At 41.3% G+C, this 15,917-nt stretch overlaps 1 protein-coding gene across 2 annotated transcripts in view; it reads left to right on the forward strand.

Moving 5' to 3' along the window:
- Positions 1-15,917, forward strand: part of LOC110509815 (astrotactin-2) — a 471,341-nt gene that overhangs the window by 84,345 nt on the left and 371,079 nt on the right. The window lies entirely within an intron of this gene.

A 15,917-nucleotide genomic window follows, 5' to 3' on the forward strand; every position in this document is an offset into this window, starting at 1 on the left:
GGGGAGTTTCTTGGCCATGGACCCAAAATATTGATGTTTTGTTCCCCGAGCCACTTAGTTATCACTTTTGCCTTATGGCAAGGTGCTCCATCATGCTGGAAAAGGCATTGTTCGTCACCAAACTGTTTCTGGACGGTTGGGAGAAGTTGATCTCGGAGGATGTGTTGGTACCATTCTTTATTCATGACTGTGTTCTTAGGCAAAATTGTGAGTGAGCCCACTCCCTTGGCTGAGAAGCAACCCCACACACATGAATGGTCTCAGGATGCTTTACTGTTGGCATGACACAGGACTGATGGTAGCACTCACCTTGTCTTCTCCGGACAAGTTTTTTTCCGGATGCTCCAAACAATCGGGGATTCATCAGAGAAAATACTCCAGTCCTCAGCAGACCCTGTACCTTTTTCAGAATATCAGTCTGTCCCTGATGTTTTTCCTGGAGAGAAGTGGCTTCTTTGCTGCCCTTCTTGACACCAGGCCATCCTCCAAAAGTCTTCGCCTCACTGTGTGTGCAGATGCACTCACACCTGCCTGCTGCCATTCCTGAGCAAGCTCTGTACTGGTGGTTTCCCGATCCCGCTGATGAATCAACTTTAGGAGACGGTCCTGGCTCTGAAGCCTTCTTCACAACAATTGAACCGCTCTCCTTGAAGTTCTTGATGATCCGATAAATGGTTGATTTAGGTGCAATCTTACTGGCAGCAATATCCTTGCTTGTTAAGCCCTTTTTGTGCAAAGCAATGATGACGGCACGTGTTTCCTTGCAGGTAACCATGATTGACAGAGGAAGAACAATGATTCCAAGCACCACCCTCCTTTTGAAGCTTCCAGTCTGTTATTCGAACTCAATCAGCACGACAGAGTGATCTCCAGCCGTGTCCTCGTCAACACTCACACCTGTGTTAACGAGAGAATCACTGACATGATGTCAGGTGGTCCTTTTGTGGCAGGGCTGAAATGCAGTGGAAATGTTTTTGGGGGATTCAGTTCATTTGCATGACACAGAGGGACTCTGCAATGAATTGCAATTCATCTGATCACTCTTCATAACATTCTGGAGTGTATGCAAATTGCCATCATACAAACTGAGGCAGCAGACTTTGTGAAAATGTATATTTGTGTCATTCTCAAAACCTTTTACCACGACTGTACACACACATGCATGTTAACACGCACTCCCCCCCCCCCCTCCCCCCCACACACACACACACACACACATCCTGTAACAACAGCTTTGTGATAGAAGCACCCTCAGATGGGCACGCATTTCACACATCTCCTTTGTTCTTCTGGAAACATGGACATACCAACAAACCTTCTCAAACATTACACCTCTACTATCATATCCATCTGTTCACCTGCCTCTGCATGCTCCACAAGTCTCTACTGCTCTCCTATAGGTCGTTATCACTAAAACATCACAATACGGTGCAAAGCGTTCAATTTGGATGCTGGGGGGAAAGGAGACCCCCAGCTCTGCTAAAACCATTGACTACTTGGGGGCGTTTTCAAAGGATTGTTAAATAAATGTAACTATTTGGTTGTAATATCATCACCTCATGAAGAGCATAGTCAGAACTACACATTTCAGAGTTTCCATGCAAAATAATTGTGCAAATTTACCTCTATCATCAAAGTTATACAGAAATGAACTGTATGCTTTTCATGATCAGTGAACATGAATTGATCATGTATTTTCAGACATGTGAGGGTAACCTATCCATTTGGCATGTAGCTAGCTAAGCAAACAACATGGGTCATTTAGCTTGCTTCCAAAGAGATTAGGTTTTTGGAAAGAGCTTGACATCGACAAGTCCTCGTCCTGGTAAAGTTGTCAGTCGGACTACTGTCATCACCACTATAGATAGCAAGCAAATATAGCCATCTAGTTTACCCACTGAAAGTTAGTCAATTTGGCATGGCATGGTCCGTCAACAAGCAAACTTGATTAAACACTCTTAAAAACCATGTTGAAAAGGGGAAAATGTTGGAGAAAAAAAGTACATTAGGTCTACTTACCACTATGTTTAGCCAACTGTACAAGTCTCTACTGGCGGCTTGTGAAGTAAATGCACCCTTCTGCTGCTTGACAGGCAAAAAGGATGGGAAATGAACCTAAACCACTCATACTGGTCAGGTATAGTTCACTTGTATTGTATATCACTCAAATAGCCAATATTTAGAGATAGTGTGAGGCTACACTCATGTATATGAAATTACATGATCATTTCATGTTTACTGATCATGAAAAGCATACAGTTAATTTATGTATAGTTCTGATGATAGTGGTAAATTTGCACAATTGTTTTGCATGGAATAATCTGAAATGTGTAGTTCTGACTAGGCTCTTCATGAGGTGATGATATTACAACCAAATAGTTACATTTATTTAACAATCCTTTGAAAACGGCACACAGTTGTCAACGGTTGTAGCGACGCTGGGGATCTCCTTGTCCCCCAGCAAACAAATCGAACACTCTGCACCTTATTGTGACATTTTATTGATAACAACCTATACACCTACACACATCTCTCTTCTTCAATCCATTACACCTCTCCACTGGTATGTCCTTACAAGTATTCTCTCCATTCAACTATCTCCTCTCACACCTCTCCAGTCCCCTCTCTTCACTTCTCCACACCCTTTTTGCTCTCCTCTTTCTCACGTCTCACTCCTCTCTTTCTTTCTTATATTATCTCTATTCCTTGCTCCAGGCGTCACTTCTCATCTCTCCAACTTAATCACCTCTCAATACACTCCTCTTTTCTCTGCCCCTTTTGACCCCTCTCTCTACCTCCACCCCATCGTCACATCTCTTCACATCCCCTTCTCTCTGCCTCTTTCTCTCTCTTTCCCCTTCTATCTTTCCTTTTCTCTTTGCCTATTGACTCGCTGTCCTCAGGGGAATTAGTGCTGGGCGTAATGGCCAAAATATCAAATCACGGTATTGTAAAAAAAATTGACGTTATGAGAGTATTTGCCAGTATTTTATGTTTTTAAATTATACAATTTCTAAATTTGCTTTATAAGTAGTGCATGACCTCAGGGTGGCAACACATACATTCTAAGTGATTTAAATGGGTCTTTCTCCATTCAGATTGTTTTATACGGTTCAATTCAACTTCAACCCCGATTTTTTTTGTTGTTGCATTTTGATAAATTTCTGTATTTCCTGCACTCATTTGAGAAAATGTCCACACTGCCATGTAGGGCTGCACGGTATCGGCAAACAATCTAAACCTTATTTCGAACCAAATGTTGCAATAGCGATTTTACTTATGATTTGGAGCAGAACACTTGGGTGAAATGTTGGAATCATGGAAATGGAATGATTATTCTAATTCGAAGGAAAATGCCAGGGAGGAGTTATTATGATTGGTTCTTACCCTAAGTGTTTTTTTTAGGAACCAAAGTGTTGATAATTGTTTCCTAAGGGACCCTATAATCTTTGGCTACATTGACTGTTTAATCTTAGCTACTTCATGTAGCTAACATATTCATGCTTCTTGTATTCCTCTTTGATTTAGAAGGTGCTGTTGCACAAACAACATGCTGATTTAGGTCTACACCATCACAGTATTATCAGGCTGTATAACTAATTATGTTTGCTACATCTGTTTTCAGATGTAAGCAACACAAACTAATAGTGTAATTTTAGAACACTACTGGATTTATATGAAGAAGCAAAGTGAAAAAAGCATTGCTGTCATCAACATTGTTGCATGTGCTGCATTGACCATGCAGACTGAACGCAAGTGTCTCGTGGTCGAGGAACAACAAATAGAGAGAGCAGAGAGATGACTCAAGTAGCGAAGTAAACTATAAACATGGCGTACCACATTTAACAAACCAAACATTCAAATACTGTTATAGAGGGTAAAGTAAAAACCCAAACCAGTCATTGCATCAATACCGGTATATCTTAAAATACGCTATACTGCCCAGCCCTAAGGGGAATTGCTGTATCATGTGCATCATCCATCCATGCTGTCCGATGCAAATCTCTCACCCACCCTCAATGTGTCCCTCTGCTGACTAGCACTGTTTCAGGGCATAAACATTAGCAGGCTCTGTTTTTAAATATCACTTCACTGAGTGATGAGCCAGAGGTCATTCCGGGCAAGCTGGTTGAGCGATATAAAGTGGGTTCAAGCTCAGAGCAGACCTTACTTCATGCTTTCAGTCACCCCTCTTGGTTTTCTTTTGATACTTCCACTTGGACTTGATGTGAATGGTAGCATGTGTGTTTATCCGTGCGGAATCTCATCATCTGTGAAATTGGGGAAGGATATTGAATAGGAAGGAAGATGATCAGGAAACACAGTGTATGCTTCTGGCCTCGGGGCCCAGGATGTCTCCTGGCTCTTTGCATCATTAAGTGTAATTCTGTCAGTTCTGTGACAGGTTCAAGTCTGAGTGCTCTATTCTTTTGACATTGAGCTGTCGGTTTCTCTCTCCCGATTCCTCCTATGTTCATTCTCTCCATCACATACGTGGAAAGGACATCTTATTGACATGGAACTCTGATAACCTTTTGAATTGTGCAGTTTATTCTGATTTGTTTAGATCATAATGTGTCCATATTATTGGAATTTCAGCTGCTCTATTAATATATACATTCCTGGTTTTAGAACACATACTCATCCAAAGGTTTTTATGTATTTTTACTATTTTATACATTGTAGAAGAGTAGTGAAGACACCAAAACTATGAAATAATATATGGAATAATGTAGGAACCAAGAGAGTGTTAAACAAATCAAAATCTATTTTATATTTGAGATTCTTCAAATAGCCACCCTTTGCCTTGATGACAGCTTTACACACTCTTGGCATTCTCTCAACCAGCTTCATGAGGTAGTCACCTGGAATGCATTTCAATCAACAGGTGTGCCTTGTTAAAAGTACATTTTTGGAATTTCTTTTTTTTTCTCAGTTGTGTGGTAAACAGAAGACAGCCCTATTCGATAAAATACCAAGCCCATATTATGGCGAGAACAGCTCAAATAAACAAAGAGAAACGACAGCATAATTACTTTAAGACATGAAGGTCAGTCAATATGGAACATTTCAAGAACTTTGAAAGTTTATTCAAGTGCAGTCACAAAAACCATCAAGCGCTATGATGAAACTGGCTCTCATGAGGACCGCCACAGGAATGGAAGACACAGAGTTAAGAAAATTGAGCCCAAAGGACACCAATAATAAGAGACTTGCTTGGGCCAAGAAACACAAGCAATGGACATGAGACCGGTGGAAATGTGTCCTTTGGTCTGGAGTCCAAATTGGAGATTTTTGGTTCCAACCGTTGCATCTTTGTGAGACGTGGCGCGGGTAAACGAATTATCTCCGCATGTGTATTTCCAACCTTAATGGAGGATGAGTTGTTATGGTGTGGGGGTGCTTTGCTGATGACACTGTCTGTGATTTATTTGGAATTCAAGGCACCCTTAACCAGCATGGTTACCACATTATTCTGCAGTGATAGGCCATCCCATTGGGCTTAGTGGGACTATCATTTGTTTTTCAACAGGACAATGACCCAACAATTTGGCTCCCGTGTGGCACAGCGGTCTAAGGCAGTGCATCTCAGTGCTAGAGGCGTCACTACAGACCCTGGTTTGATTCCAGGCTGTATCACAACCGGCCGACATTTAAAAAACAGATTAAAAAAACATGCATACACGCTAACATACTCACTATATATATACACATGGATTTAGTGCTGTAGATATGTGGTAGTGGTGGAGAAGGGGCCTGAGGGCACACAGTGTGTTGTGAAATCTGTGAATGTATTGTAATTTTGCTGGACCCAAGAAGAGTAGCTGCTGCTTTGGCAGCAGCTAATGGGGATCCATACAAATACAATCGGCCCAGCGTCGTCTGGGTTAGGGTTTGGCTGGGGTAGGCCATCATTGTAAATAAGAATTTGTTCTTAACTTACTTGCCTAGTTAAATAAAGGTTCAATCAAATATACAAAAATACAAAAAACACACCTCCAGGCTGTGTAAGGGCTATTTTACCAAGGAGGAGAGTGCTGCATCAACCCATACAAAAATGTCAATTAATTATAATACACACAATAATTCACATTTCTTGTTACTGCAGGGTTATTTTCCTACTGTGAGAAACGGATCAAATTAAGATCCTGCATCTGTATAGAGTGCTAGCATTCAAATTAAGAAGCATTTTACCTTAAATAATGTGCAGTATGGAGCTCACAAAGGCACATTTACTGCCCCAAGGTAAGCATTACTTTCAGCAGACAAGATAAATGTATGATCTTATGTGCTAAATAAAGTACACTTAGTATTTCACCAAACATGACCCGACAGTGATCATAACTAAAATGTATATATCCCTATGACCATATCATTAAAAACATAGTCGTTCACTGTATGATCTTAACATTAAAATCAAATTACTATTTAAACACAAAGACATATTTCTCCTTTTTTGAACTGCCTTGCCAAAAATAACACTAAACGCACAACTTAAAGTTCCTTTCAAAAAGCTTCGGGCAAGCCATTAAACTCACTTAAGTAAGGAACAAGGACAAGCTTTCATTCTTCCACTCTAATGGGCTGACTTGTCAATCATGTCGAACAAGCGACAGCACGCCAGGATAATGATGATTTTATAGGCTACACTTAGACCTCTGTGTCTCAGATGATAGGCTGCTGCCAGCTGTACCAGCCTCGAGATTCAGATAATGAGCTTCCTCTTACTCATGATGAAGAACAAATAAGGGAATTAAATACAGGTTGTGAAAATCGGCGACACGAGGGCCAAAAGGTAAATGTTTTGTTATTCAATGAAGAAACAGTAGAGTTGGATCAGGGGTCTGTGGCCATTAGCTGTGCTTCCCCACAGCTTCTCTCATTAGCCTCTCTTAACTTTTCCAGTTATTTGGAAAGATTTGATTTAGGGGAAAGTGTGCATGACACATGCATAAATGACGTCTTTAGGGAAATGGTCAAATGGATGTGTACCTTTTGATTTGGTATTCAGTATAGAAATGTGGTCGGGAGGGCTGTGTTTTCCATTGCTCTGTTTTAAGTGCTCATTGGCATATTTAAACCCATTGACTATCAATTCCAGGAAGCCTCTCCAACATTACAAAGAACTTCCCTTCTGCTGTTATGCTGGTCAACCAGGACCAGTCACACTAAGAGCCCCTAGCTTGATCAGTCCTGACTCAGACCCCCGTCATGACCTTCTCTGCCCCTGACTCCCCCCCTGTCTGGCCTTGCTACATTACCGTGTCTGGTCCGAGACCGTCTGGTCGTAGGGGGTACATTAGCATGCGCCGGGCAATCGTCGGCTCCCCTTACATAAGCGTTTACAGCAGCTCCACTCCCTGCATGGCTAATGTTGTGTCTGTTCCAGCAGCCTTGCCTGGAGGGCTTTATGTGACACCACTGATTCGAGCTCTCATCCTCAACGTCGAGGGATCAAACACTTGCGTTGAAGGTACCACACATAAAGTATAATGGTGGTCCGCGAAGCATTTGCTGACAGGTTTTTAGGATAACTCACTGGCCTATAGTTATAAAGCCAGAATGAGCCCATTGGAAATCAACCTACTACTGTGTTATTAACATGTAATAATAGCTTCGGAAGCGCCTTGCTTGTCTTAGCATAAGGACTGAGAAGAGGATGGCTTGCTTTGCACTCTCTTGTCATTACCATTGATCCATGCCGTTTACCAATAATTGGGCATTATGCTAACCCAGTTGCTCTGGTGGCCTGCGTACTTAATGTGCAAAGGCTGTGGGAGATAATTGCCAAACCTTGCAGAGCAGCTAGTGCCAAGCTTACAATTTGGGCTCTCAAACAGAGAAGGAAATGGAAAAGAGAGGAAACAAAGGCATACTGTAGAATGTTATCCTCCTGCATCCTATCTGCCAGAGCCATTCATGCACAAGTCGGAATTAAATGGAATCGATAGTGATGAAGCAGTCTCTGACAGATCCTTTTACATTCCCCCTCAGAGCCAGAGAAGGAAGTGTGGCGCGTGGAATTATTAACACCTAGTGCTAACCACTTTGCTGCCACAAAAGAGTCACAGTGGCTGTTTGATCAGGCTTGCGAGATGTACTTCGCCACGCATTAAACAAAACCACCCGGCAACCGAGAGAGAGAGAGAGAGAGAGAGAGAGAGAGAGAAAAAGCAATTTCCCTGCCTCACTGGAACCCCCATTCCCCCCAGAACAGAATCCATCCATGTTTTAGGGATCTCAAGCTAAGACATATGAGGATAGGAGGACTAGGCACAGAGTATGTGCGTCTGTTTCTGGCACAGTAAGGATGGGAATGAAATACAATACTCTGCAATACTATTGTCAAGTTTCAAAGAGAAAAAAAATACAGATTTATTGTCAGCCATAGTGGTGGTAAGGTGGATATTTCTTACATAAATGACGACACGTTTGGGTTCACTTGGAGGACAAGTAGTATTTTAACTCAATGGGACACAATAACGGCTGGCAGCTACCGAGCCTTTCATATGCCATGTAACGGAACATAATCTTCCCATTCTCTCAGATCTTGGCGTGAGTGGTGGGTGTACATATCTTGCAAAGCAGAAAGCAGAAATAGAAAATGTAGCCATTCGTAAACCATAAATATAGATATGTGTGAAATGCTACATAAATCATAAAGATAGATATGTGTGGAATACTACATCAATCATAAAAATAGATATGTGTGGAATGCTACATAAACCATAAAGATAGATACAGTATGTGTGAAATGCTACCTTTTAGACAAGCACTAAAGACAATGAATAATCTATCGTTTAGAACCATGAACCTATTCATTTTCACACCACTGCATCCATTACTAGGCTCATTCATTCCCATTCCGTTTGCGGTGTAAAGGTATAGGAATAGTATCCTTATCATCACTCTCCTGCCAGATATGCATAGAGGGGCAGTGCACACTACACGCTAGGAGCCACCACTTTATAATTAACAAGTCAGTGGTTATGGATGGTCAGAGAGTGGAGGGTCACTGAGGCACACAGAGCACACAGGTCCCTACACACACAGTGTCCGCCCATAATTGCGGCTCTACCGGAATCAAATTAATTTCCTAGGCTGGTACAAGCTGACATAATGTAGCTACTCTGGGCACAGACACATTTAATTATAGCATTTAACTCAGAGTGAGTTACATTTTAATTGTTCCCTGTTTAATTGTTCTGGCCACCTTTCGGTTCCTTTCATTTGACAAATGTGCATGTTATAGAGCCATGAATACAGTATCAATTCTAATTAAAACACACACAGTACCCAGCAGCTGAAGGAGACCGGGGTGGGAAGTTCTAGAAGGAAAAGTTATTAGGAAAGTGATTTACTCATAGGAGATAATTGTACTTCAGACCTATGCCTAAAGTTTATCTTCATCATCTCACTGAATGAATATGCATACAGTATCTCTTGTTCACAGTCTCTGACTTCCGGTATGACTATAACTGGGCGAATCAATAAAATTAGATGGTTCTTTGATTCAACTTTAGTAATTTAATGACTTGTTAGCAACCAAATTTGTATTGTAGATGAATGGGATTAAGATGGCCATTTTAGGGTTTGTCTTTTAATCAGGAGCATGAAGGCAACAGTATCAGTCATTGAAGTTGGAATGGTATCAATACTGCAGCCAATGCCAAGTTGTTGTGTGCCATTGGTCAGAGTGAGAGCCAATGGTGAGAGCCAATGGTGGCAAGCTCAAGCTCTGCAGTCAATAAAGGCATCGTTCGCTTCCACACTTTTGTTTACACTCTGATAGTGTTTGATTACAAGCTTTGCTTGGACCTTGACAGGGACAGATGACAGGACAGTGAGAACGAAATTACTTGTTGTGGAATAGGGAGAGAGGAGAGCTAGCACATGGACTCAGCCACTGAAGGAGACATTTAAATTGCACTATGCCAAATAAACACATTAATGTAGTTCACTTTGGCAGTGCCTTCTGTTCCCACAGCACAATATTGACAGTGCTCGCTCACAGCCAAAGCAGGGATTTTTTTGGGTCACAGTCAGAATTGCAATGTCTATTCCTATTCTCTCTAACGTCTCTCTTGGACAGATTCAAATGACACTGTTGGTAAGAAACTACTCTCTCTCTCTCTCTCTCTCTCTCTCTCTCTCTCTCTCTCTCTCTCTCTCTCTCTCTCTCTCTCTCTCTCTCTCTCAATTCAATTTCAATTCAATTCAAGGGCTTTATTGGCATGGGAAACATGTGTTAACATTGCCAAAGCAAGTGAGGTAGACAACATACAAAGTGAATATATAAAGTGAAAAACAACTAAAATGAACAGTAAACATTACACATACAGAGGTTTCAAAACAGTAAAGACATTACAATTGTCATATTATATATATATACAGTGTTTTAACAATGTACAAATGGTTAAAGGACACAAGATAAAATAAATAAGCATAAATATGGGTTGTATTTACAATGGTGTGTGTTCTTCACTGGTTGCCCTTTTCTCGTGGCAACAGGTCACAAATATTGCTGCTGTGATGGCACACTGTGGAATTTCACCCAGTAGATATGGGAGTTTTTCAAAATTGGATTTGTTTTCGAATTCTTTGTGGATCTGTGTAATCTGAGGGAAATATGTCTCTCTAATATGGTCATACATTGGGCAGGAGGTTAGGAAGTGCAGCTCAGTTTCCACCTCATTTTGTGGGCAGTGAGCACATAGCCTGTCTTCTCTTGAGAGCCATGTCTGCCTACGGCGGCCTTTCTCAATAGCAAGGCTATGCTCACTGAGTCTGTACATAGTCAAAGCTTTCCTTAATTTTGGGTCAGTCACAGTGGTCAGGTATTCTGCTGCTGTGTACTCTCTGTTTAGGGCCAAATAGCATTATAGTTTGCTCTGTTTTTTTGTTAATTCTTTCCAATGTGTCAAGTAATTATATTTTTGTTTTCTCATGATTTGGTTGGGTCTAATTGTGCTGTTGTCCTGGGGCTCTGTAGGGTGTGTTTGTGTTTGTGAACAGAGCCCCAGGACCAGCTTGCTTAGGGGACTCTTCTCCAGGTTCATCTTTCTGTAGGTGATGGCTTTGTTATGGAAGGTTTGTGAATCGCTTCCTTTTAGGTGGTTGTAGAATTTAACGGCTCTTTTCTGGATTTTGATAATTAGTGGGTATCGGCCTAATTCTGCTCTGCATGCATTATTTGGTGTTCTACGTTGTACACGGAGGATATTTTTGCAGAATTCTGCGTGCAGAGTCTCAATTTGGTGTTTGTCCCATTTTGTGAAGTCTTGGTTGGTGAGCGGACCCCAGACCTCACAACCATAAAGGGCAATGGGCTCTATGACTGATTCAAGTATTTTTAGCCAAATCCTAATTGGTATGTTGAAATTTATGTTTCTTTTGATGGCATAGAATGCCCTTCTTGCCTTGTCTCTCAGATCGTTCACAGCTTTGTGGAAGTTACCTGTGGCGCTGATGTTTAGGCCAAGGTATGTATAGTTTTTTGTGTGCTCTAGGGCAACAGTGTCTAGATGGAATTTGTATTTGTGGTCCTGGTGACTGGACCTTTTTTGGAACACCATTATTTTGGTCTTACTGAGATGTACTGTCAGGGCCCAGGTCTGACAGAATCTGTGCATAAGATCTAGGTGCTGCTGTAGGCCCTCCTTGGTTGGTGACAGAAGCACCAGATCATCGGCAAACAGCAGACATTTGACTTCGGATTCTAGCAGGGGGAGGCCGGGTGCTGCAGACTTTTCTAGTGCCCGCGCCAATTCGTTGATATAGATGTTGAAGAGGTTGGGGCTTAAGCTGCATCCCTGTCTAACCCCACGACCCTGTGTGAAGAAATGTGTGTGTTTTTTGCCAATTTTAACCGCACACTTGTTGTTTGTGTACATGGATTTTATAATGTCGTATGTTTTACCCCCAACACCACTTTCCATCAGTTTGTATAGCAGACCCTCATGCCAGATTGAGTCGAAGGCTTTTTTGAAATCAACAAAGCATGAGAAGACTTTGCCTTTGTTTTGGTTTGTTTGGTTGTCAATTAGGGTGTGCAGGGTGAATACATGGTCTGTTGTACGGTAATTTGGTAAAAAGCCAATTTGACATTTGCTCAGTACATTGTTTTCATTGAGGAAATGTACGAGTCTGCTGTTAATAGTAATGCAGAGGATTTTCCCAAGGTTACTGTTGACACATATTCCACGGTAGTTATTGGGGTCAAATTTGTCTCCACTTTTGTGGATTGGGGTGATCAGTCCTTGGTTCCAAATATTGGGGAAGATGCCAGAGCTAAGTATGATGTTAAAGAGTTTTAGTATAGCCAATTGGAATTTGTTGTCTGTATATTTGATAATTTCATTGAGGATACCATCAACACCACAGGCCTTTTTGGGTTGGAGGGTTTTTATTTTGTCCTGTAACTCATTCAATGTAATTGGAGAATCCAGTGGGTTCTGGTAGTCTTTAATAGTTGATTCTAAGATCTGTATTTGATCATGTATATGTTTTTGCTCTTTATTCTTTGTTATAGAGCCAAAAAGATTGGAGAAGTGGTTTATCCACACATCTCCATTCTGGATAGATAATTCTTCGTGTTGTTGTTTGTTTAGTGTTTTCCAATTTTCCCAGAAGTGGTTGGAGTCTATGGATTCTTCAATTGCATTGAGCTGATTTCTGACATGCTGTTCCTTCTTTTTCCGTAGTGTATTTCTGTATTGTTTTAGTGATTCACCATAGTGAAGGCGTAGACTCAGGTTTTCCGGGTCTCTATGTTTTTGGTTGGACAGGTTTCTCAATTTCTTTCTTAGATTTTTGCATTCTTCATCAAACCATTTGTCATTATTGTTAAATTTCTTCAGTTTTCTATTTGAGATTTTTAGATTTGATAGGGAAGCTGAGAGGTCAAATATACTGTTAAGATTTTCTACTGCCAAGTTTACACCTTCACTATTACAGTGGAACGTTTTACCCAGGAAATTGTCTAAAAGGGATTGAATTTGTTGTTGCCTAATTGTTTTTTGGTAGGTTTCCGAACTGCATTCCTTCCATCTATAGCATTTCTTAATGTTACTCAGTTCCTTTGGCTTTGATGCCTCATGATTGAGTATTGCTCTGTTTAAGTAGACTGTGATTTTGCTGTGGTCTGATAGGGGTGTCAGTGGGCTGACTGTGAACGCTCTGAGAGACTCTGGGTTGAGGTCAGTGATAAAGTAGTCTACAGTACTACTGCCAAGAGATGAGCTATAGGTGTACCTACCATAGGAGTCCCCTCGAAGCCTACCATTGACTATGTACATACCCAGCGTGCGACAGAGCTGCAGGAGTTGTGACCCGTTTTTGTCTCTCTCTCTCTCTCTCTCTCTCTCTCTGTGTGTGTCTCTCTCTCTCTCTCTGTGTGTCTCTCTCTCGATGTGTCTCTCTCTCTCTCGCTTTCCTCACTTGAAATAATGTTGTATATTGAGAGCAAAGGGAAAGGAATAAATATCTCCCTGACATCATTACAGGGAAATACAGCGGTGGTATTTCAGTGGACACCGTGATAGGCTAATGTTAGTGAATTTATCAAATGTCAAGCCTGTATAAGCCTATGAGACGATTAGATTCAGTTGGTGATTTACTCAGTGCTGGGAGGGAAGGAAGGGTTGATCACAATTCCAAAGACAAATGGGCGTTCCTAACAACAAGACACACATCACGCCATGTCAGCAGCATTGCCTCTACAGCCGTTTAAACAAGCATTTCTCTACACCCGCAATAACACCTGCTAAATATGTGAATGTGACCAATACAATTTGATTTGATTTGATCAATAGATTTTTGCTCTCCCGGGGACATTTATAAGCATATATCATTCTCATTCTGTGATAAATAGCAAAATATAAACATGAAATGCCATGCTCACATATACTGTACAACATAAATGCCAATAGCATTATCAAAAAGGGGCAATGGAAACTTGCTATTTACAGTATATTTCCCCTTGGATATATACAACTTCTGTAGAGTGACTTATTCAGTGCTTCATAGATCACATGCTTAAAAGCTGCCAAACTTTAACTGAAACACAAGTAAGATTTTTGCACGACAGCCAAAATCTGAATGTGAATATATCTCCCTTTTTTAATGTTCAAAGTCAAAATAAAGCAGTAGACATTCTGCTGAAACGTAAAGAGCAGTGTCACTTTTCTAACTAATCCACATAAATGTATCATCATTCCCCATGCTGCCTTTCAGGGGTGATCAACGTTTAAAACTTTGCCAGCGTATTTTTTATGCTAGCGCTTGGACACGGCAAAGTGTGTTCCTCTGTCTTTCCACTGTGCTGAGCAGCTAGGTTGTCTCCGTTTCGCCGATTCCAATGGCTGGAGACATTTTGACAGTGTCACTATGCCATGAGAGAGAAAGCGAGAGATTCTTTCAGAAAGCACTTTCATTACCTGGTTAAAGCATACTGCCCAGACGAAGTAAGGAAATAAGAAATAAGCCATCTGGTATTTCCTCCTTTGTAAGATAAGCCGTTTTCCATTGCTCATGCTCAAAGCTCACATTTGTCATTGGTCTGATGTCTTAGTTCAAATAGAGCGCAAACAGAATATTATATTTTAAACCAATATTATGAAATCTGGTAATTTAGGTCATGGGAGGTAGCAGTTACTTTGAACAACCTTCCATGAGAAGTGCTCTGTTTTGTGGGTTATCCTTTTCTGAAGCAGGAAGCATAATCAAAGCAGTGTCAAACAGTATCATCAGAGCTGTATCCTTTTCATATGCACATATGAGGCCACAGATACCAGTGGGACAGGTGTAACTGCCTAATTACCCGTAATTAGCCTGCAATGAGGACATGAGGAGCTGCCTGCCTCCAGTCAGTGCTCTCTCTCTCTACCCAGCAAGCAACACCATATGTGGGGAGGACAGGAGGTCCTGCAGGGCCTAGTGCTCTGGGTACCAGGTAATAATGGTAACAGTACCAGGGGCTCTCTGTTAGAAGGATGGCCTGGCAGGGTTCCCATGCACTGTGCCTCCACTGCATTCCCTGTCCAAGCTCAAAGCAGGGCCTCCAACACATGTACAGGTTCTGTGGAGCCAATTCAAGGGCTGTTGCTGTGGTGATGTTAGTTCAACTACTGCTCCAGGGCTGTACTCTGTGTTCTCTCAGGTACAGGGGATACAGAGAGAAGAAGGTGACTTTCAATGGCATTGAAACCAGTGTAAAGCTAGCTACTCACTGTTAGCCGTAAATAGTCGCAGCACTGTACATTCAAAGCTAGGACTACCTGGTAGCATCTACTTGATTAGCCTCATCAGAAATAATGTACGCAGGGGATGAAAAATTGTGTATTCTGTCTCGCTTTAACGAGGCATTTCAACATGAAGTTACGCATCTAGGTTTTAAAAAAGCACAAAATCCAATTTTTGGGGCTGCAAACTTTTTTGAAGCCTTTCACTTTGTATTCTCAATTGAAATCCAGAGTTTTTCTCACCCTGAGTTATTAACTTTGCACAAGGCTTAAGGTGCTTTTAGAAAACAGCCCCCTGTGGCCCACGGTGTTATTTTTAATTGACCTCCTTTTAATGCACAACACATGATTTTCCTCCCTCTCTGCATGCCTCTTCCTGTACTCCCCAAGGAGGGCGTGTGTGGATATCTAAAGTAAAGAGCTTATATATTAGACATATCTATGGGGCAAATTAATATTTTACTGGATCATTGTGGGGGATGAAATATTCATGTATGACTTAAGCAGGAGGGAATTTGATGCAGCACTTTAATATCCACTATTATCAGATACACAAGACATCGGACAGACATGAAAATGATGTTTTTCCTTTATAATACATCTGTTGTAGACCGTCGGATCCCATGCTGCCTAGAATTGAAACCTTTGGTGTTTCATTACTAGTCATTCCCTCAC

The sequence above is a fragment of the Oncorhynchus mykiss genome, chromosome 29 (genome assembly GCF_057628025.1).
Source record: "Oncorhynchus mykiss isolate SJ-2025 chromosome 29, ASM5762802v1, whole genome shotgun sequence".
Classification (NCBI taxonomy): domain Eukaryota; kingdom Metazoa; phylum Chordata; class Actinopteri; order Salmoniformes; family Salmonidae; genus Oncorhynchus; species Oncorhynchus mykiss.